This window comes from Ischnura elegans, chromosome 8 (assembly GCF_921293095.1).
Source record: "Ischnura elegans chromosome 8, ioIscEleg1.1, whole genome shotgun sequence".
NCBI classification, from domain to species: Eukaryota; Metazoa; Arthropoda; class Insecta; order Odonata; family Coenagrionidae; genus Ischnura; species Ischnura elegans.
Genome location: NC_060253.1, coordinates 62725516 through 62749002, shown reverse-complemented (window position 1 = coordinate 62749002; position 23487 = coordinate 62725516). Strand labels below are relative to the sequence as shown.

Sequence of the window (23487 nt, the reverse complement as noted above, 5' to 3'; positions counted from 1 at the left end):
GCCTCTTTAAAATTTCTTGTGGTGGTGACTTCATGCAAAGTAAGTATGAAATCGGAGGTGTGATCTAAGAGATACCATGTTTTATTTTACAAGTGTTTATGCTGGTGATTTGGCAGGACTTTCATATTTTTAATAGGTTGATACATTTACTGCAGTGACCTAGAGACTTTTACTCATCCCAAATAATTTTTCAAATACTTCAGCGTCTGATATGGGTAAGTTTTAGTAGCTGAGACTGAACTATACGTTAATTTTTGCTTGCATTTTGATGAATTCGATCATACTAATAGCAGATGTGTCAGCAATCCTGTTTCATCGGCAATTTTTATTTAAAAATTTTATTTCGTCAGGCTTTAGGGTAAGCTTTTTAATGCTCGTGGGCTATGTGATGTCTTATTTAGTGTCAAAATTAATAAGAATTTACTCTTATTAACATCTCAAGGTTTCCATGTAAGTACGAGCCACTTAAGAATGCTGGGGATGCGTGAATTAGCCTTGAGAATCTCATTTTTCGCAGTTATTTAAGTGGCCGAGTAAGTTTTGTAAGTTCTCAATAGGTAAATAGTACTGAATCATGGTAATTAGAATTCATGATATAGTATTATTTACCTATTGAGAACTTACAATTCATAATGATTCATAACATTCTCATCGATTGAGATTAGCCTGAGTGCTGTGTTCCTGCGCGCTTCGTATCCTATCGTACGTGCTTCGTAGCGGACATTCACATGCTGCGTACGCGCTTCGTCGACAGGCCGCGAATGGAAAGTATCCATTGACGAAAAGCGACGAAGCGGCATAGTATCCCCGTAGTCAATGGGTACTATGTACATACGAATTAGATACGGAGGGTTCTGTGCCGTCTGGGTCGAGTCGAATTAAATTTTATTTTTGTGGAAAATTGCAAGTCAGTGTTTCATTACCGAGTTTATATATTCAACGAAATAGTTTTACGGAAAAAAATGACTGCCGAAACCCGGGATCGAACCAGGGACCTTTAGATCTTCAGTCTAACGCTCTCCCAACTGAGCTATTTCGGCTTGTTCATACTCAAGAATTTTAAGTGTTGTTCTTAAACAGGAAGATGTGATAAATTTTGGTGTTAATACGTGGTTTCGCAACAGACTCCTTCACAGGCTTACCGTGGACTCGTGATTTCGCCAGTAAAGTAAGTGTAAATTATGCTTTATAAATAAATAATATGCTGAGATCCTGTAAATGAGTATCAGACCCTGATTAAGGATAATAAAAACATCATCTTCGAAATCTATCTATGATGGCGGTGGTGAAAACTTCGCAGGTCAGTTTATTCCGGCAAAACTGAGCTGCCACCAATTTCTTCATCTGGATGTAATCAATCAGATAGAATAAGTCGGCCCAAACCCCCGCTTCCATGCGTAAATCCGCAGGTTGGCACCACCTGTTGCGGAGAGGGTAGTGGCCTCGTCCGCAGCCTAAGCCTTCCTCTTTAGTGTCCCTCGCCTCATCTACATCCCATTCCAGCCTCCCCTTTGAACGTGGGTGACAACGTATGCACGGTCACACACGCACACGCTCGCCATGAGGCACGCACCACCGCACGAACGTTGGAACACGTCTCTTTTTATCTGTCCCTCCTCCTCCAATCAGGCGCTGCATGTGCCTCTCTCCCCTGGCACACTTTGGGCGCAATCAGCCGCACTGAGCGTTCACCTCTTGGGGGGTTATTATGTATTTCCGATTTTGGGATCGAAATCCGATGGCGACACATTTTTAACCAATAAAAGGGTATTTTTCGGTAGTTAAGGAAGTGCCGAGTTAGCCTCCTCTTTTTCCCCAGTGAAACCATAAGCGTTGAAAGATAAAAAAATTCGCCCGAACAGGGACTTGAACCCTGGACCCTCAGATTAAAAGTCTGATGCTCTACCGACTGAGCTACCCGGGCTCTTGTTGATAAAGGTATATAGCGTTGGTGGAATTCTCCATTTTCGCGTTATCGCCGCGTTTCGTGGTCAGAGTTGACGACAGTTTCGCCAGGATTCCACCAGGCGTCTTCAGGTCGAAGTGGTGCTTTCCGTTCAATTCAATTCAAAAATTGTTTTTTTCACGAGCATAACAGATGCATAAAATTTTAACAAAATAACAATAACAACATAACAACAGCTCGTGAAGCTGGTATAGGCTTGCGCCTCTTCAGCATTACTGGGGATTTGCAGTGGTACGGGAGTGGTGTTGGCCCGGCATTCGCCCTAAGGAGGTGGGAAACCCGTAAAACCACCGTCAGACCACCACGGTACATAAAAAAATATATATAATAAACTCAACAAAATAGTCACCCAATTGCCAAAGTAGATTACGTTGGTAACTTAACAATAAATATACTCTGAATAATAAATAAAGTGGTGCTTTCCGTGTTTTTGCCGCGTATAAATAGCTCTCCCTCCTGGCGGCCGCGGTGTTGTTGGCCGGTAACCCTTGCTGCTGCGCCGTGATTGGTTGAATTTCTAAACACTCTCTTCCAGGCGTTGGTTATATTGTATCCGTCTTCTCTATTAAAATTTTTGGGCGCTTTGATGATATCTATTGCCTCCCTTATCAGCCTGGGGTAATACCTCTTTTCTTTAGCGATGATTTTCGCTTCGTCAAATATTATATTATGCCCAGGCTCACTCCATGCATGCTCGAAAACTGCTGAGAGGTCGAATTTCTTGTTCTGCGTGGCCCTCTTGTGCTCCTGCAGGCGGATCTTCATGGATCTGCATGTTTCACGGAAGAGTCCGAGACAACACGGTATATAGCGGTTTACACGTAGGTAGCTGCACTCCTTGATCGGTTATCACTAAACCCATACTTGAAGTCAACGCGTTAACGCGAGGTCCCACCGGGGAACTATCACAGGCATTTTGAGGTCTACACCTTGTCTAAGGAAACTAGTTCTCCTGTATGCCCTAGTTCTCATAGCAAATGTTGTATAACTCGGGTCATCATTGGCATAATTTCACTCACATCGCACGCAGTCACAAATCCAAGCGTCTCTTAGTGGACGTATTGTCAACGCCAAAACGTTTTTCACTGTTGAAAATAGTAAGTTGATTCAAAAAACTGGATCCTGAAATACTAGATTTTCACTTAGACAACAAGCAACTTTGGTATGCCAGCACTCGCGGCAGTATTATACTTCACTTCTACTATATCTTCTTGTGCATAAAATTGAACGGATATAAAATTTCCGATCGAAATAAACAATATGACAAAGATACCTTGTTGGTGGAGGTGGAGTATGGTCCATCGCATAATACTGGAATTGTCGTTTAAATCATAGGTTCTTGGTGTGAGAAATGAGATTCTTCCTCTTTCATTCGAATGAGGTACAACACACTGCTTGAAATAGCGTCGAAGACAAAAAATTCGCCCGAAAAGGGAACTGGACCCTCAGAATAATAGTCTGGTGTTCTACCGACTGAGCTACATCGATTTACAATATTTTGCTGCGGTGAATACGGAGGAAGACAGCGGTTAAATAGCTGCACATGGTCATCGGGTGTCACTGAACTCAAACTTGGCACCAAGGAGACTGCATAGAGGAGACCCAATGGGGTGGTTTCCTAATATTTTTGATTGCCTAAATCGAAAGATTATTACTCCTGGAGTATGCATTTCACGCTTATAGGTTTTTAACACTAGAACTACCGATGGAGTCATTTTGACTCCTCGCCATTTTTATTTCTCTGCCCTGTCTAAAATTTTCCGAATTCCGGCCTGAAATTCCGTGACTTTTATTCATTTTTGACACAAAATAAGGCTTTGCGATTAAAATAATTCTAGAAAATAAAATAGTGTACGTTTTGCAAAATTTACCTTTGACTACCAAAGGGAGTCATTTTGACTCCCTAATGTATTTTGCTTGTCTTTTCACCAAATAGTAATATTTATTCAAGTGTTTATCTCTTTTTATGTTAATAATAATTAATTGAAATCAATCAATGGCTTGAATATACAATTATTTTCCTTTTGGCCCAAAATTGCGAGACTTTGAAAGCATTTCTTATTTTACGGGTCTGTGTTTGGATCTACAAACTATGTGAATGTCCTGATATTATTTTACCTTGCGATAAAGTGGTGAATATGCAATGCATTTTCAAATTTATGTGTTTAGAATCCGTCGTTTGTGCCCCTTCTCCCTTACTCTTTCCTTCTCGCCGCCCACCTTTGCCGCCGCCCGCTAATACTTTGTATTGCGCTGCAGCACTATTATTTCAGCCTTGACTGCGTGGAAGTTGATTTTCAAATATGAAAAAGTACCTTTGATATACTGATTCCCCAGAAAAATTGTCACATTGATGAAGCAGGAAAATAAATCATTAGAATGAAATAAAGTTATGGTCCTATCACGTTCTGACAGCGCTGGCTGCCGGGTGCCGCACAGGAAAACCGTGCGCTGTCCTTTGCATTAGTGAATCCAGTGAACTCTCGAGTGGACTGCAAAACTCCTATGAAGCAAGGATTTCATTCTTCCTGACTGGCAGTATGGCTAGAAGAAGTAGTCGAAGGCGTGAAGGAGTCCTATCTATGTTGCATTCTATACCGGAAGGTGAATCGGAAAGCGAAACAAAAGATAGTTTCGGCTGTGACGAAGTCGAGGATTTTATTCCTCAAAACGTTTCTAGCGAGTCTGAAGATTCAGACAAAACGCGTGCGAAATATAAGCAGTAATTTACATTTACTTCCCCTTTAATAGGTAGTTACAAAAAAAGGTATTATCTACGATTATTTATCGATTCGTTTATACTGACTCACATAAAGGGATGTACAATTGTGGAACCACGCAGGCAAAATTACGATATAGACATATTTTATGCCCGTGGATTATGAGGTACAAATGATCACTCTATTGAGAGTATTTGGTCAAACGACTGGGGAATACCATTTTCTACAACGAACGACTAGGTTTGTTAACATTTTGCAATGTCTTATGATTCCAGCGGCTCAAAACTGTCAAGTTTGCCCTCTTTTCAATAGTGTACGATAGTTTCATAGAGAATTACATTGCTTGTTACAAACCTGGTCCGTACATTATAGTTGATGAACAACTTTTTCCCAGTATAATTAGGTATATTTCACTCTGTACATTCCTTATAATCCGGACAAATACGCCCATGAATATTGGCTACCTGTTGACAAGGATAGCAAATACTTGCAAACGCCTTCCCTTATTACTTATAAATATTTCTCGGGTTTCTAGCCGAGTGAGAATTTTTTGGCCTAACGTTTCGACGGAACACATATATATTATATATTGCCTTCCCTTATGTTGGAAAAGGGAATTCACTTCATGCAGATTGCCGTTTAGCAGTACTGAAGCTATTGCAACCCTTTCTGAAAAAGGGCGAAATGTTACTGTATATAATTACTTTACCTCAGTCAAACTCGCTGAACAGCAAAAAATCCAGGGTACTAGCATTGTGGGAAAGGTAAATAAAAGAGAACAGAAGAACCAAAAGAGATGAAATCACAAATATACCACAAGAACGTCTACTCAGTGACAGCCTATCCACTCGTTGGAAAATACTCCCGACTTAGCAGGTATTCATAGGTAGTGTGCAATGAGACTACCTAAAACATTTCGCCCAAAACGTTTTAGAAAAAGCTTGTTACAGAGTTGGCTCCTCATGTTAGATGTAGATAAAAGCGTTGCGTGTCCAATGCCGCAGATTCTTCTGACGGGTTACTGCAAAATAAGTATTTCCAGGCAAAACCAAAGTGCAAAAATAATCGATCAGTTGGGAATTGTATGACCTGCCAAAAGTCTTTGTGTGGGCAATGAAAATGAACGACAATGCTTAAACTCTAAAGCATCTTAGACAAATGCGTGGCGTATCAACAGCAATTTTTTTTTGCTTTATTTAATTATCTTCCCAACTTCCATGTAGCCCAAGTAATATTTTTGATCATTCAAACAATATCATAAAATGTGTTGAAAAGTCTACGTTTGCTGTTTTATCCAATTCCTCTATTAACATTCTGTTAAAACAACATAACATGTAAGAAAAAAGAATTTCAAAGCACACTGTCGAATTTCGCATTTTTTTTTATTATATTTTTTTGTTAAAACGACCTCTGAAATATTGCAATAATGAACAAAAATTATAAACTAATACAATTTATCAATAAAAACAGACATAAACTGCAAACATAAACAATTATAAGGTAGGAGTCAAAATGACTCCATTCGGTAGTTCTAGGAGGGGTGTCAAGTCCGGTATTCCTAGTGTTAAATGACGATATCTAATTTTCGCGATTAAATGAAAAGTGAAAAATTTCAAGCGCCGCAAAACGCGACGGCTACGTATGAATGCTGGGAAAAGCCCGTGTGACGTCATTCTGGTTCCCGCTGTCGCCGTGTGAGGTGACCTTGGGGCGAGGCTTTGAGCGCTGATACGATGCAGGATACTAGCAGGTAGCAGATTACCCTGCTAGCAGGTAGCGCTTGCCTTAAATAAAAATTGTTAATACCTTATCAAAAGAAGGAAACATTTTTCGACCATAGGCAGTTTTAATAGGTGATTATTAAGACATGTTTCCCTGAGCTCTGTGCCTCATGCATGCATTGGTAATCTCAGACGATGTAAACTCCTATGTACTCGTATAGAAACTAGGCCCCTGTGACATCACGTGGAGTGGCATCGCATGGGGGCCAATCTGGCCTTTTTCAAATGGGGGTAAAATTAGCCTTTGCCTTTCGTGTAACCTGGGTTTTCTAAAACCAAATAATTTGTATATTATGAATACACTTATGGTGGATAACAAATCGCAATCAATGCCTTTCGTTTTCTTTGATGAAGGAAACTACCCTATTCCATCCCATAGAAGGCTGATTTCTGTTGCCACTTCGGTCGCATTTTAATCGGTTTTCAATAACATCCGCTGCGCAGCGATGACTGAAATTCATAACACTTGTTCCAGTACTTTGCAGTGTGGTCTGTGCAAATGCGAGGAATAGTATTGAATAGTTATCCCTTGATTGGTCGCACCCCAAAACTTATGCTACCGGTCACAACGGGTCATTGTGATCCGAGTTGAGTTCATTGCGATATACTACAAAATGTATCAATATATATTGGTGTCATTTTACTGCTACTCACTAAGTACGATAAGTTGTTCGAATAACGTTTATACATTTTTTTGGTTAAATTTGCAGTTAGATACACAACAAACATTACATAAGCTATGGCCGATGCATAGGAAACGGTATCAATATTTATGCTGAGAACATAATATAGAAACATGAATTTCATAACAAGAGGGAAATTAATTGAGATTTACAACATTTGAAGAAATTAGCCTGCTATATAAAATAGACTAATATAAGACTAAAACAGTATATACAACGTCTGGTCAAAGGTGGAAAAAATCTGATACGCTCACGGTATCGGCGGGTCAAAAACTCGAAGTCCAGCGAAACAAAGCAATACTTTGAAAATCCAACTTTACCCAACGGTAGAATTACAAGAAATAGTAGACAAAAAAATTCAACTTTGAACGGCATTATTTTATTTAAAAATATTCAAAGAATACCCAGTCGGGTTAATATGAACTGACGCGACTAATTAAGGGTTATGGATTTCATGGTGGAACAAAAACACAGTACTATTGTTTCACCATGAATATTTCATCGTTCCACCAAGTAACGCCCAAATCAGTTGATGTTATGGATTTGATTCACCCATTATAACCCAATGTTGCTCCAAAGCAACATCAAAAATGTATGCATTTTCAGCTCTATTTAGGAAATATCTAAACTACGTGTATGATCTTAGGTTTTCCCGGCGTATCAGTTGCAGAAAAGTTTCTCGGGTTTTCCACCGGTTGATGTCGTCCATGTCTCCCGACGTTTCGATCCGCGACTTGCTGATCATCCTCAGAAGATCGGAAGATCCCCTGAGGATGATCAGCAAGTCGCGGATCGAAACGTCGGGAGACATGGACGACATCAACCGGTGGAAAACCCGAGAAACTTTTCTGCATCTAAACTACGTATTATTTTGTGGTGTAAATTTCGATGACGAAATATTTATCTGACTCGATAATTATAATTGAGTGCAAAATTTTCAGAATGGAAAATCTTGAAATTTGATTTCTCCCTTAAGCAGCTATGGGTTATGAAGGGTTAATCACATCATCATGAATCTAAACTTCGATTGACAACCCTAATTATGCTTTGTTTCCCCGAGAAACTCGGATCAATTTGTCCGTAAAAAAAAAGCTAGTGGCGACTTTTGTAAACCCGTTTGAATGCGTGGTGGTTGCCAACATATTCAGAGGCTGACTTGAGGGTCCTCTTTTGTAATATTAGTGCTATTCATTTTATCCCTGCGGGTCAGCTTTCGTGAGATCCCGGACACCATCGGAGGGCCTCGCTGAAGGGGAAGGGGTAGTACCGAGAGAGAGAGAGAGCAGGAGCGACCTTAACGTTGCCAAATGTACACAGGCGCCCTAGTGTCCCACTGAAAAGGTGTGACTCATACGTGGCCACAGATATTTTGGGCCCGGCGGTGAAACAATGCATACAATGTATAGCTACTTATTTAGAGGGGATTGATGTGGAAGAATAAGGAACAGTAAGTTATAAGTTGGATTTAAATGGAAGACTCGAAGAGCACCAAGAGAACGCGCGAGATTTGGCAACACAGCTAGCAGATTCACGAAGTTGACGCGACGGAGGTCTGAGAGCGACTGAAATTCCGAAGTGCTAGGCCACGCCTACTGTCTGCTGATTGGAAGAGGGAAAGTCACGTGTAGATAAACTTACCCTCCTCTCACCTCAACTCGGTTAAGCCACACCAGCTCACCCGCAAAGATAAAGTGAACAGACCTTAGGGACCCTGAAGTCAGCGCGGCAGTTTAGAGGAGAGAGCATTCACGGAGGACTTGCAACATTGTCGTTGACGCCATCGCTCCGCTCCGTCATTTCGGATTCGTTCCGTCGCGCTTACTTCAGCGTCCCAAGTTCAGCTACAACTGATAACCGAGTTCAGCTATCTAACAGTACACCGCCGCCTTCTATTACTACGAAGAGCCCGGATAGCTCAGTCGGTAGTGCATCAGACTTTTAATCTGAGGGTCCAGGGTTCAAGTCCCTGTTCGGGCGAACTTTTTTTAATTTCTGATTTGGAATGACAGAGTTGCATCAGTTTGAAAATCTAACTTTACTCAGCGGTAGAATTACAAGAAATAATAGACAAAATAATGCAAATTCAAACGGCATTGTTTTATTTAAAAATATTCAAAGAATATCCAGTTCATTCATCGTAAGAAGAGGAAGAAGGTGTTTGGCATGGAGTTACCAATCACCACATGCACACCAAACGGTCAGAAAAAATTTTACACTAAGTAACCAAAAATATGTGGACAGGCACCCAAAGACAATATATGCCAACTAAACGGTTAGTAATTCATACAATACATCCATACAAATCTAGATCAATGAAAATATATAATATGCAATGAATTGTGCTAGCGAGTGGCGCCATTTATTTTATTAATCAAAGTGAGGGACACCGTTGTTATCCCTGATAGTATTAGGAAAGAATGACATTTCAAATCTCTCTGTTTTGAAGTCTATTTCCGTTATTTTCTTCTCATTATCCCTTCTATCATAACATGACGGTGAACGAAGGACATTTTCACATCGTTTAAGAAATTGATTCCTTTTTTTTCGTCATTTATACTCATGTTATCGATTCATTCCCTCGACGAGTGGTTTACCTCGAAAGAGTTAATGAGCCAATACTCGAATTACGTCACCAACTCACGAAAAATGGACACAAATTTCGTGTTTTCTTATTTTAAACTTACAAGAGAATGCCTCCACAAGGATGACTATTTTTTGTCTTAACTTACCTTTCCCTTCCATCTGCCAAATTATTCTGATGGATTGCGTTTTCGGACGAGTTTACGACCCAATTCCTATAAAATGAGAGACAAGTCGTTTCTCGAAAGATCGGCGTCGTCAGAAAATACGAAACAGTTTAAATTCCGACTATAGTTTTCGGTTTCAATATATTTCCTCTCAAGGAACTATTAAAACCTTGAGAAGGTTCAACTAGGAATGAACGCATGATACTATATACTATTAAGAATTATGCAATCCTATGGATGAGCGAATTCTCGATAATTCGAGTCGAGTCGAGTACTTGGCACTAGTGATGAGCGATATATCGCTAACTGTGATTGAATCACCGTTACTGAAAAGTAGCAGTCACTGTTGGTGATTCAATATTCGAAATCACTGTGATCGGTGATTCAATCACTGGATTCGGTGAAGATAGCTCTGGCTGGATCTGGCTGCTACCAAGTGATATGCGATATATCGCCACCTGTGATTGAAGAGAAGTAGCCGATCACTGCTGGTGACTAAATCACCAAATACTCGAAATCACTGTGACTGTGGAATACGGTGAAGTTAGCTTCGGCAGCTACCATGAAGCTACCAATAGTAATATAAGAATGTCTTATTCATCTTTTATGATAAACAAGACATTCTGTGCGAAATATACAGCTAAAGCTTTGAATTATGATGGTTAGATTATAAATATCTATAAAAAATGATTGCCCCTTATCAATTCTTTTACCACATCAAATTTACTTAATTATAGCAGAAAAGTTTCTCGGGTTTTCCACCGGTTGATGTCGTCTATGTCTCCCGACGTTTCGATCCGCGACTTGTTGATCATCCTCAGGGGATCTTCCGAATGATGAATTACTTAATTATTGTAATATAAACTCGGAATCAGAACTATTCCCTCAAAAAAAATATTTTGCCTAATTTTACAATTTTCTATAAGTTTATTCGTTCCTATTAAGGAGAGCTCATTCCTTGGAATTGGACAAAGTAGCAGGAATAGCAGCGCCACAAATCACCGATGACTTTTAAGAGTGATTCACCTCGGTGATCGCAATCACAGTTAAGAATCACCGTTACTGAAGAGTAGCAGTCACAGGTAACGAAGTGATCCGAAAATCACGGTTCCGCTCATCACTACTTGGTACTCGACTCGAGTGCTTCGAGTAGTAATACGAATGTCGAGTCGAGTCGAGTAGTTTCGGTTACAGAGATATCGACGCCAGTAAGCTCAGAAATCTGGCAACATGAGGCGCTATCGGAAAACTCGTGTAATAATATCGATTTAAAGTCAATAAGTGGTTATAATCCCTTGGCCTGGGGGATTCAGCTTGCTTTATACAGGGTGTCCCATTTATTTTGACCACCCGTAATAACTTTTTGTCCAGATGCAAATTCAAAAATTTGTCATGTAAATGCTCATAAGCCGTCAGGGGGACATTAATCAGCATGATTGCCTTCTTTGTATCTTTGTTATTTACAAAAATATGAACAGCGCTATGTCATTTTTAAATGGCACCCTATAATTTTTATTCGGCAATTCTTTTCCTCTCCTAAAGACTTATTCAAAAATGTAGCACAGTGGACAATTAGCATAAATGCAACGTTAGGAAAATATAAGAAACTCGTCCACTTACTGGAGTTAGCTGTAAACAAATGACAACCAAGTCAAAACATAACACAAAAGTCACGTGGACTCTCCTGTACTACAGTACTGTACAGTACAGTACATGACACATTTTTGAATTTGCATCTGGACAAAAAGTTATTACGGGTGGTCAAGATAAATGGGTCACCCTGTACATAGCAGTCAACCACTATAGTCGGCTATAGTTTTTACATCTACATCTACATCTACAAATTACCCTGCGAGCCACCTCTAGGGTGTTTGGCAGGGGGTGATCAATCACCAGCATGCAGCATGCATTTGGACTCCCACATGCACACCACACCGTCCAAGAAACGTCCCGTATAATAACAAACTATACTACTATATGCTGTTAGAAATAGAATATAGAATAGAAATTCAGAAACATGCAGTAAGTTTTACATAGGTTAGTAGGCTACACTACAAGTCAGTAGGCTAGTACAGGGGTTCCCAAACTTTTTTGTACCATGCCCCCCCCGCTACACATATCAGCTTTCCATTTTGCAATACCCTATTTCCAAGGTGCCGTACATACCAACTCCTACTTGCACAAGTACTTGAACTCGTACAAGTATGTGCCTACTTGATACGGTGAGTAGGTAGATTTTTTTGTTCACTGTTGAATGCGGGAAACGCAGAATGGAAAGAATACAATTATGAAAACTTAGAAAGAATTTATTTCAAAGATCCGAGGAAATTATTTTTGTAATTTTTTTATTTATTTCATTTGGGTGTCACGCCCCCCCCTGAACTTTCTCCACGCCCCCCAGTTTGGGAACCCCTGTTTTAGTACATTAATCGACGTGGGCGTGGAATACCTTTTCTTCAGCCGCAGCTGCCGACCGTCTTCCGACCCAGCGGCGTAATCGGAGTGGACCGCTGTACTGCTCATACTTTCTTATGCAATAATTTTGTACCCTATCACACTTTCTTTACTCACACGCTGAGAGAATACGTAGAAATCGTAAAGATTTCTATGGGACATTGCAAATTTTAGGTTTTAGCGGGCAATGCCGGTCTTTCCCGGTGTTTGACGTCACAAGTGGGTGTGATCTTTTAACCTTTTTGAGTACTACCAGAGAGGAGAGTACTATCAGGAGGCTCCTCGGTACTACGTACTTTCGATGCTGATCTTCGATTATTCCTTTATTGCGTTTGGTTTCCTTATTGAATCTACAAAACAAGAGTTTCTGTGGTTTATTGAAGTAAGTAAAAAATAAAGAAAAAAAATTGGTAAACAAAGTTCCATGAAGATTCAAGATCCATAATAATTGTTGATATAACCTTTAATGAAAATTTCCAGGGGTCCCAAATCTTACAACTTTGGTAAGCAAGTGCTTGCTCAGCCACACAGGTGTGATGCGAAACACAATTTCCTGCAGGCAGTAATACTGTAACATAGAGACGTGATAACCCGCTGCCTGAGCATGGAGAACAATTATCTTTTCTGCATGAAAATTCGAAAGAATCGAATCTTACATGATTCATTTACGTATATAGTCTTTATTGCAATTGTGAGAATGCTTTACTTACGGCTCTACTGAGCAATTTAGATACATATTCATATATTAATTAAATTGACGACATTTTCCAACGGGTTAATTTTTCAGTTAAGTTAAAAGGTCATTTCAATTGTGCTTATAGAACTGTTTAAGACACATTCATTTTAATTCATGTCCTAATTCTCATATACATCAAGGTTTCTCATTATGCTTTCCTTTTTACATCAAGCTGACCATTCAGAATACAAAATTGGTGATAATGAAAATGAGAATATGTTGGAGCAGTAATTTTCAACTCGACTCGAGGTCAAAAATTACTACTCGCACATCCCTATGCAAGCCACCTCAGGGCGTGCGGTACTGGGTGATTCCACACCAGTCATGCAGCACTCATCCTAGCCTCAATCAGAAACGCGCTCGCTTGCCGGACGCATGCCTCGCACACAGGACAACGAAGTGCGGCCAAGCCATAAACTAGGAGAGTACTAAGGACACGAGCATACTACCATACAAACAAAAGTACTAGTTAGTGATATAAAACGAAAAGACATCGTAGTAAGTGATTAATGCATGAGCTCTAACATGCCTTTTATAGTAGTCTAGTATGTTATTATACGGGACGTTTTTTGGACGGTGTGGTATGCATGTGGGAGTCAAAATGCATGCTGCATGCTGGTGATTGATCACCCCCTGCCAAACACCCTAGAGGTGGCTCGCAGGGTATTATGTAGATGTAGATGCCAAGAAATGCATGCAGATGATTAGTATTTACAAATTTAATAAGTTATTTATTATACGTGCAGAGCCTATTTGCATAGTCCGAGTCAAGCTATCCTAGAACAAAACCATCGCAGGTAGTATGATCCCCTATTGTAAGCGGAAAAAACACCTTTAATCTATCGCTTTTTGATATGTATCACTAGATAGGGGCTGAACAACACTTTTGGAAGTAACTACACATTTTCCCTTATGCGAATGAGGAAATTGTTTTTGTTCGGGCATATCTCCCGAAACCCTATTTCAATTCGTGATATGATTTACTTCTACGACGATGGGAGTTTCCTGTCACAGGCGTCCGTTCTCGCACGTACAATAATAAACCCACCGGTGCAGCCACACTCTCCAACAAGCGAAGCCCCTCTTCCGCAGTCATTCTTCATCGTCACCTCACTTCCCGTTCTAGAGTGCAAGCAGAGCGTCACACGCGGACTCTGATTGTTGCCTCCGTACAACGCCCCCATATACTACGACTCGAAAACACTTGTCTCTCAAGCGCATGCTCTCACAAGTACGCGCTATGGCGGAGGGAATTGTCAAGGGCCGGAAAGCATATCTACTTAAATGCGATTTCGTATGACGGCCAACGGGGGTTGATCCCGGAGGGCATCCGGTCGCCCTGTGGTGGCGGTGGCAAGTAGTCTCTTGGAGGGAGGCTTCAAAAGGGGTGAATCACGTCGAGAGCTCAAGGAGGCGCGTTTATTTCTCAGAGGCCACGAGTATGAACTGCTTTCTGCCCACATTACTAGGGATTCAAACATGCCTAATAATAAATCATAGTTTTATTGGTCCAAGAAGATATGAGTGCAAATATTTTAGACCACACAAAATAAAGTAGGTATATACAATAATCTTTTACGATTACTTTTTCAAATAAAATAATTAGATACAAAATGCATCGTTTTTTCTTTGGCTAGAATTCGTCTACAGCGTAGAAACAGTTATTCAGAAAATATATTTTCTATCATAATTTGAAACAAACAGGTCTTTGTTCGCTTTTTATTTCTAATAGAAACTTATTAAACAATTTAAAATACATGGAGATATTCCCATAGCTATACAAAGCAAGATTATGTGGATCGGTAGCATTAAGAACACACTTATACACTCACTCATTAAATTTTTCATCTACATGGTACTTGGCAAGCCGCATCAAAAGACGTGGCGGGAGGCGTTAAGTCACAAGTCATTTAAAGGATGAGAATACAAAATTAAAGAAAAATTACGCGCGGATTGTGAGTGATTTGACCGTCAGTGTTTGAATTGGCATATTTTTAAGTCATCTTTATTGCTCGGAGTAAAAAACGAATACATAGGCCATTGTTCATGTTCATTTAGAAGACCCCCTGAGGATGAAGAGCAAGTCGCTCTTCGAAACGTCGGAAGACATGGAGGTACAGCTTACCCGGTGGAAAACCCGGGAAACCTATTTGCACTTGATACGCCGGAGAATCTAACATCTTAAACCATCGTTGAGATGGCACGTAGGGTATGATCTAGATGTAGATGAATTTAAACCCCCCAAACATTTTTTACACGCAAAAATGTTTTACAATATGCCATACCATATATATACATATATTGATGGTTGCATTTTATATTACATTTACGTTACAGAAGGACTTCACCGATTCACATTTTCTCAAGCGTGAAATAATGGTATAGATCGCCCATTCATGTCCATCCACCACAAGGAGATAAGAGAGAGAATGTAAACACACAAGGTCTAAAGATTACGAGTCGACGATAAGACTATAAAGGAGTCTTTGGCGAACCAACGGCGTACCACAAATACTTTATCAATTTCTCCAGTTAAATAACAACACGCGAAATTTTACTAAAAATGCAAGCCGAAATAGCTCAGTTGGGAGAGCGTTAGGCTGAAGATCTAAAGGTCCCTGGTTCAATCCCGGGTTTCGGCAGTTTTCTTTTTTCTTCAAATTGTTCCATCCAATCTGCAAACACAGGATTGAATATGAAGGTTGGTTATCATCTCATGTGCATCCCATTTACGATATTGTGCCGTTAAATAAACTTTAATCTACCTATGTGGCCACTGAAACCCCAAAAAAAATTTAGACTCGTTTATAGCTGCTCGCAGTCTGTCAAAATCTAAAAATTGGTCAAAGTATTCCGCGGTTTTCCTCCACATTAGTTACGGGCTTCGGCAGATATAATTTTACATTAAATGTTACGCAAAATATGCGAACGTATACTAGTATATGAAGAATAACGAAAATATGAAGTTTCGATGACATTTCATTTGACATGAAAAATTTTGTACTAGATAATATCGTGTGAGAAAAGTCGTTACAATAGTTTTTATAGTCTCACTGATCTCTTAGAACAACTCGGATGGGAATCAGTCTAAGATCGTAGGTTGAAAAGTAGACTAAACCTATAATGTTAATTCAAGAGCAGTTTCCATTCCGACGAAGTTAGCTATATCTTACAGATATCAACATACTGCGGTATAACAAATCACCCTCTGCCAAACACCTCCGTACGTGGCTTGTTGTATGGTATGTAGATGCTCTCCTTTTGGGGACTTAATGTATAAATCGATCGGGGTGCTTGGGATATTGGGAACCTTGCAAGGCGAAAGGAAATAGTACATAGAAGACGCTTGGCCCAGCGATTATGAAATTCTTCCCCACTTCAAGGTTCGGAAAAATAGCTATTTGATGGCATCATAAAATACGTAGAACTCCCAACGTAGAATTTTGTCCTAATTTTGCGGATTCCGACGTGCAATCAAAGGGAAATTTTTCTAAAAGTAAACAAGCCGAAATAGCTCAGTTGGGAGAGCGTTAGACTGAAGATCTAAAGGTCCCTGTTTCAATCCCGGGTTTCGGCAATCATTTTTTTACCTTATAATTGTCCCGCCCACTATTTTGCAGAGATGTAACTTCGATCTTGTAAAAAAAAACTCATGTATTTATTTGTAACTCAGTAAACTTTCCAACTATAACAAACTAAAATTCTCCATAAATAATCTTTGGCCGCCAGTGTATTTCAAGAATTAGTTCGGTGTCGTTCACAATATTGTGAAAGATTCATGTCCTGCTCTTCTTGAACAAATAAATGAAGCGTTACGGTAATGACGTTGAAGCAATTCATGAAAAGTGGGTGTAACTTTCACGTTTTTTTATTATCTTAAAATTATAGTACTCAATGCATAATTCGGTACTTCACTTCTACGATCCTGACAGTAATCTGGGGTTTTCATACAAGCAGTTATCAAGCGGGTAGCTCGGTAATTACGCGTATACTCTACTTCGCAGGTGCACCTAGTCCAATTCAGAAAATAGGGTAAGTACTGCTCACTGAAAGGGGACACAATTACGAACAGCTCAGCAGATTATTGATAAGAATTAATGCAGCACTTAAATGTACTTTAAATTTTTCTTTACAGTAGTTTTTCTTTACGTTAACACATCGATTGCGTGCATGTACTGATTCATTGTTAATACAATATATTATATTCAGTGTATACACACAATAAAACATAGCTTATGGTTAGTGTAATTGCGTCATTACGCTGCTCTGCAAAAAAAAAATAGTTCAAAAAATGCCTGGCTACAATTTATGGTGTTTCTGGCTAATTTTGGGTCGCTGAATCCGAAACTGACCTCGGTTTTTTTCTATCACTCTCCATTTTTACGAGCAACCCCTAAATTGGGGAAAACAACCCCGTATCTAAACTTATCGCTTTTCAAGGGACTTTTACTAATGCTATCTGCTTCTGATTGAAAAAAAATGACATTTTAAGGCTATCAGTGTCAAGAGAGAGACATACTTCACTGGGGTTGAAAAGATTTAGGGGGTGACAAATTAAAAAAAACATTAAAATAACAATTTTTCATCGTTTTTTATGACATATGATATGGCAGCTAATGGAAAAGATTTTAAGGGATGAATACACTGTTCACCCCCCTATTTTGTATAGGATTAATATAACATTAAATATAAGAAGGGAAGGGGGGTATACGAGTGATACCACTCATATAACTCCCTTCCCCTCTAGGAAGAGGTATAAAGAGCTGCCAAAAAAATTTGAGCACATCAGATTTGTCAAAATATTATTGTAACAGCGTTTGGGGGCTCATGATTTGACTCCTTACTTTTAGATTAAGAGCTGAGACCTTTCCATTAAATGCACTGGAAAACGCTGGGAAATAAATTGTAAATAGGTACATTGGGAAAAAATGGGAAATACACTGTAAGAGTTACTCACCACATATTTTGACACGCTTGGACACGTTTTAACGTGTCTTCATGTGTCTTGGCAGTCGCACTTGCTGATGTTCATCTATGAAATAAACCAGTGGTCTATTCAGTACGTCACACTCTTTCCTGCGTGTCGGGTTATAATCTTCCAAGTTCTTTCTTTATTTTTCTAGCGTGTGTTCGATTTAGCGTGTTATTTTGCGAGCGATAAAGTGTTTTCTCGCGATCATTCAGCGATCCTGCAAAAATCATTCCAATTCATTTGTAACACCTGTGGAGATTTAGAGTTTAAAGATCAAAGGAAAGCGATGACTGCGATTGTGCGGAAATCTAATGAACTTTATTTCGGGTGTAAAATTGGTGACCAAGGCAAATCGTGGTCCCCTAAATTCTGTTGCAGTGGTGGTCATAGAAGTCTTTATGAATGGCTAAACTGGGGAAATCGTTCTCTAAATATCGTAGTGCCAATGGTTTGAGATGAGCCCACTTGCCGTTCAACGGATTTCTATTTTTGCCAAACCGACACTATGGGTTTAAAAAAAAATATCCTCAAATGATTTATCCGAATTTACCGTCAGCAATTAATTCGCCCAGTGAAGCATTGTGATGCTATTCCTATCCCTAAAGCTCAAGCTACTAGCACCCTCGATGATTCTGATGTCTTATTGAACGAAGCTACACCGGAAGTGGAAGCAGGTCCTAGCTGCCGAGATTAAGATTACAGCCCTGATGTGGAAGACCTCAGACTAGTCGAAAAGGGCACCTCATCCCTTAACACAAGAGGACCTAAGTGATCCAATACAAGATTTAGACTTACCAAAGTGTAAAGCACAACTTCTTGGCCCGCATTTGCAGCAGTGGAATCTTTTGGCCGACAGTGTGAATGTTTCTTATTACAGAGGCAGACAGTCAACCTTCACTCAATTTTTTTTCAACGGCTGATGAAAATGATGATTGATATTGAAGGACTGATGAGGGAATAAGCGATTACGAATGATACAGGCCAATGGAGGCTATTCATCGACTCGTCGAAGACAATTTTAAGGGTTGTTTTACTGAACAACGGCCACGATTTACCTTTGGTTCCTGTTGCATATGCCACAGTTTTAAAGGAAACCTATATTCCAGATTATTTTGGCAGCTCTTAATACCACCTTCTCTACCCCCTCATATACCCCCCTTCCCCTCTTATATTTTATGTTACATAAATCCTTTACAAAATGGGGGTGAACAGTGCATTGATCCCTTAAAAACTTTTGTATTAGCTACCCTATCATATGCAATAAAAAGCAAAGAGAAATCGTAATTTCAATGTTTATTAAAGTTTTTTTGTCAATTTTCACCCCCTTAATCTTTTCAACCCCAGTCAAGAGTGTCTCCCTCGTGACCCTGATAGCCATAAAACGTCAGTTTTTTCAATCAGAAGCAGATAATATTAGTAAAAGTCCCTTGAAAAGGGATACGTTTAGATACGGGGTTGCTTTCCCTTATTTAGGGGTTGCTTGTAAAAATGGAGGGTGATAGAAAAAAACGGAGATCATTTTCGGATTCTGCGATCCAAAATTAGTGAGAATCGCCCTGAATTGAAGCCGGGCATTTTTTGATTTTTTTTGCAGAACAGTGTTATTAGTGATTTCCAGTAATCCAGCGTTTTCGCTAATCCGGTAGTTCTCTGGTCCGACATCTCCCGGATTATCGAGAGACCACTATGAGACAATGGCTGGACGGTCAAGATTTTTCTTCATTGCAGCTCACCTTTCCCTTTGATCTTCCTCTAATAATTATGGATTGCAAATTTGGGCAGAAAAAACGGCCGTATTGACTACGTTCTTAAGGAAACCCAACACGTAGTACTAGTTTAGCTAAGGTTTGGTTGGTTATGGTTGCTTGAAGCATTCAAGTTAAAGTGGCGAAGTGGAAAGTCAATAGATGTGTGTTAGTATTAGACAAGTGCACCACCTTTGCCTGAACAAAGGCTGCCACGGAGGTCGATACAGACGGAGAACAAATAGACGTCTGATTACGCAACGCAGTTCTTTTTCGTTACATTAACAGGAAGCGTACACAACCGTGTGAAAGGAATCGAGGACAATCGTTAACTACAACACTCAATTACCTTTTATTTTCCAGTGTGTCAACCACAAGTTTGCGTAAATACAGCAGCCAATCGTAGCCGTATGCCAACGCGGCTCGAATCAAGCGAGTCTCACAATCTTGGAGACCTTCATCAGCAATACCAACCTTAAGAAAGGTTGTACGTTCCACTACATCTGATGGAGAGAAGAAGGAGGAAAAAAAAGCATAAGGAATTCGTTTGCATATATCCGAAGACCCTTGTTATGGCTCACGAGGCATAATTATAAGTGGATGTATGGAGAGAAAAAATATTTAAGGTGATCTAATTAAATCGAATTATCACCTATGTTCTGTATCGACAAAAATCATAACAAATAATGTATTACAATCTTTTGCATCTTATATTATTTGAAAAGATAATGAGTGGCTTCTAATCTGGTTTTATTATATGTTAAATCGTAAAATTAGACTTAACATACATATTACTCATTCCATGAATTTTAATTGACACCTTTCCAGAAGTTGAAGCGCTTTCGATTTTATTTAACCAATTCATTCTGAATTATGTCATGGCAACGATACTCAATCTACTAAATGACGACGAACGGCTACAATTGAAGACGAACAACCTTCAAAAATCGATAAGTATCAACGGTAAACAACATTTTTTAAAAAATAACTCCAATTTATTTATCTCAATTTTTGTCCTTCGAACTTATCACCTCAAAAACATTCGAAACCTTCCTCTTAGAAGTACATTCATGTAAAACTAACGCAAATAGTAGAGATATCATAGTGGCCATAAATTTGGCATAAAGAATTTTGATTTTAACACTCAAGCGGGTTTTCATGGCTTAGAAAGCAAAGAATAAGAGGCTGAAGTTAAAATAAATGCTTACAATGGAAAATTGATGACCACTGACAATCGACGATCATTGCAAATAGTCGATAAACATTGACTGTAATAGAGAGTAACAGATATTAACAAAAAATAGATAATCATTGACAGTTTACTATCAACCATAAACAACCAAAGAGAACAAATGACAAGTGATGCCCATCGTCGATCCAATATTAACAGCGATAGACATCCAGGGTTAGCACCGACCATCAACGGCCGAGAAATTAGGATTACTCGCACCATTGAACAACCTGGGATTACAAGTCTAATTTGACCAATGTGATGGTGGCTGGGAAACCACATCTCGCTAATATTTCCACACAGAGGTGTCCCGAAAGCTCCTTAATGCTTCGTGATTGTAGAAGTGAGAAACGATAAGCAACAACGTTGGCGACAGAGACGTATTATCATTTCCTCTGTTTTACAAAAAATATACTAAATTTAAGCGTGATTACTGGTTATGACTGCTCCTTGTAGCATGCTGTAGCTGCATTTTTTACTGCTACGCATGCTATTTTTGCATTTATTAGAGATTCGAAATCTAGTTCCGTTTCACACTGATCAATTAACTAAATTTTTACATGGAAAAGTAATTTTAAAATGTCACAATAATTGGCGTAAAATATAATTTTTAGCATAAATTTATTTGATAGCTCTGGTTTAATCGATTGCATGATTTGCCACTAAAAAGTGGACAATATGAATAAAATATAAATATAAAAAAACACGCTTTTTCCAAAATACAGCATAAAATTCATCGAAAATGAAAAAGTAAGCTTTTCATCTACAGGAGAATGATTCGTGGATGCTGATAGTTAAATATTAATATTGAATGCCAATTCTTACTCACTCATCAGGCCCTTCTGCATCCATTTTTTGTAAACCTTATCAGTACCCACGCTATATCTCTGGGTGATGAAATGCTTATTGCTAACTTTCAAGTGCATATTTTAGGAAACTATTTTAGGAAAAATCGTCTAATCCTCTAAACCAAAGGTTTAATACCGCCCCCACCCTTCTAACACCGTTTTCTTTATACTGTTGTCGGAATAAGCGTGTATTTTTTATTTTTCATTCCTCCGAACATCCTCCGAACTTATCCGCAGAACTTCTCTCGCTGAGGACTTTTCGCGCTAAGGCTTTTCGTGCAAAGGATTTTCGTGCAAAGGCCCTTCGACCCAGAGACTCTTAAGTCTCGGAACTCTTGTCTCCGAACTCTGATCTCCGAGCCAGCTCTCCGAATCAGCCCAACCTGGAGATCAAGAATTATCCTTTGATAATGTATCATGCTCAAAATTCTTTATGATAGACCTAACTTTGTACGTTGCAAGGTGCCGACTGTGCATCTGAGAGATGAAGGTTTGAAACGCGACTCAACAGAAACGTGTACACGAAGGGAAACTTAAATGGGAAATAAAATCGGAGGAAAATAAAAATGTCCTCGTGTCGTGACTTCCGGTGTTACGTCAGAGGCCATTGGGCTGGTTGTTCGTCACGGGGAGTGAATGCATCGGAGGAAGAACGCTGTGCGCGTTCGTGAATTGGCGGCACGGGTACTCTGGAACTGAAAGGAGGAGGGGGGTGGCGCAGGCGTGGCACATGATGGAAACAATTTGCCTTCGATTGCGCACGCAATAACTCGCTTCCAATAATCCCGCTTGCCTCTTCCGCAACCCATCTATGTATTCAAGGCAGCAGGGGCGCAGCTAGAAATTAAGGCTGGGGGGGGGGGTATAGGTGCAACTAATACCGGGGTGTGCGGGGGTATGGAATACCCACTAGGATAAGCGGTAGGTGCGAGATTAATTAATTACGGAATTTTAAGATAAACGGTTCAAATGGTGAGTTTTACGTCTTTCTGAGGGATATTTTATTAATCCTAACACTATTATATTAGTACTATCAATCAAATAAAGTAAAATGGATTAAAATAAAAAAATTATTTCAGCTCTAGGGGGGGGGGGTTTAACCCCCAAAACCTCCCCCCTCGCTGCGCCACTGCAAGGCAGTTAGTGCGAAAAGCGAAGTAGATGCCATTGTCATCAGAGTTTTGGAGTTTCCTTTCTGACTGTGTTTCACGGACTGACATCCCTAAAAATAGCTTGTCCGTCTTATATTATCAGCACATTTTGCTTATGATATTTCAACGGGCTACTATGGCAATACTCGTTTGAAAAATCTTAACAGTTCGATTTCATCTATCGCTTTAGCAAAAAAAACTGACCATAAAAAATAGTACAAAATACCCTTCATCAGCACAAAATATAATAGAAACAAAAATTATATAATATTCGCTTAAACTGAAATTTCAACAGGTCAATACTTGTGCTCCTCCCTGTCAACGGTTGGCTAAGACAATCGAAAAAAATGGTTTTTGGTACCATCACTAATCGGAATTTGGATTTCCTTCGGACTTGCCGACATTCTGTGTTTCCTTACCTGCCTTTTCAACCTCGATGGATATCTATGGTTG

At 39.5% G+C, this 23487-nt stretch overlaps 1 protein-coding gene and 5 non-coding genes across 6 annotated transcripts in view; 3 read left to right on the top strand and 3 right to left on the bottom strand.

The window, feature by feature from the left end:
• The window catches only part of LOC124163940, a 250137-nt gene that overhangs the window by 177996 nt on the left and 48654 nt on the right, over window positions 1-23487 (bottom strand). The gene's annotated exons all lie outside the window — the stretch shown is intronic.
• Window positions 968-1040, bottom strand: Trnaf-gaa. The gene has a single exon. It is a non-coding gene; the product is annotated as a tRNA-Phe (tRNA).
• Window positions 1852-1924, bottom strand: Trnak-uuu. Its single transcript has one exon. It is a non-coding gene; the product is annotated as a tRNA-Lys (tRNA).
• On the top strand, window positions 9055-9127 carry Trnak-uuu. Its single transcript has one exon. It is a non-coding gene; the product is annotated as a tRNA-Lys (tRNA).
• Window positions 15657-15729, top strand: Trnaf-gaa. The gene has a single exon. It is a non-coding gene; the product is annotated as a tRNA-Phe (tRNA).
• Window positions 16592-16664, top strand: Trnaf-gaa. The gene has a single exon. It is a non-coding gene; the product is annotated as a tRNA-Phe (tRNA).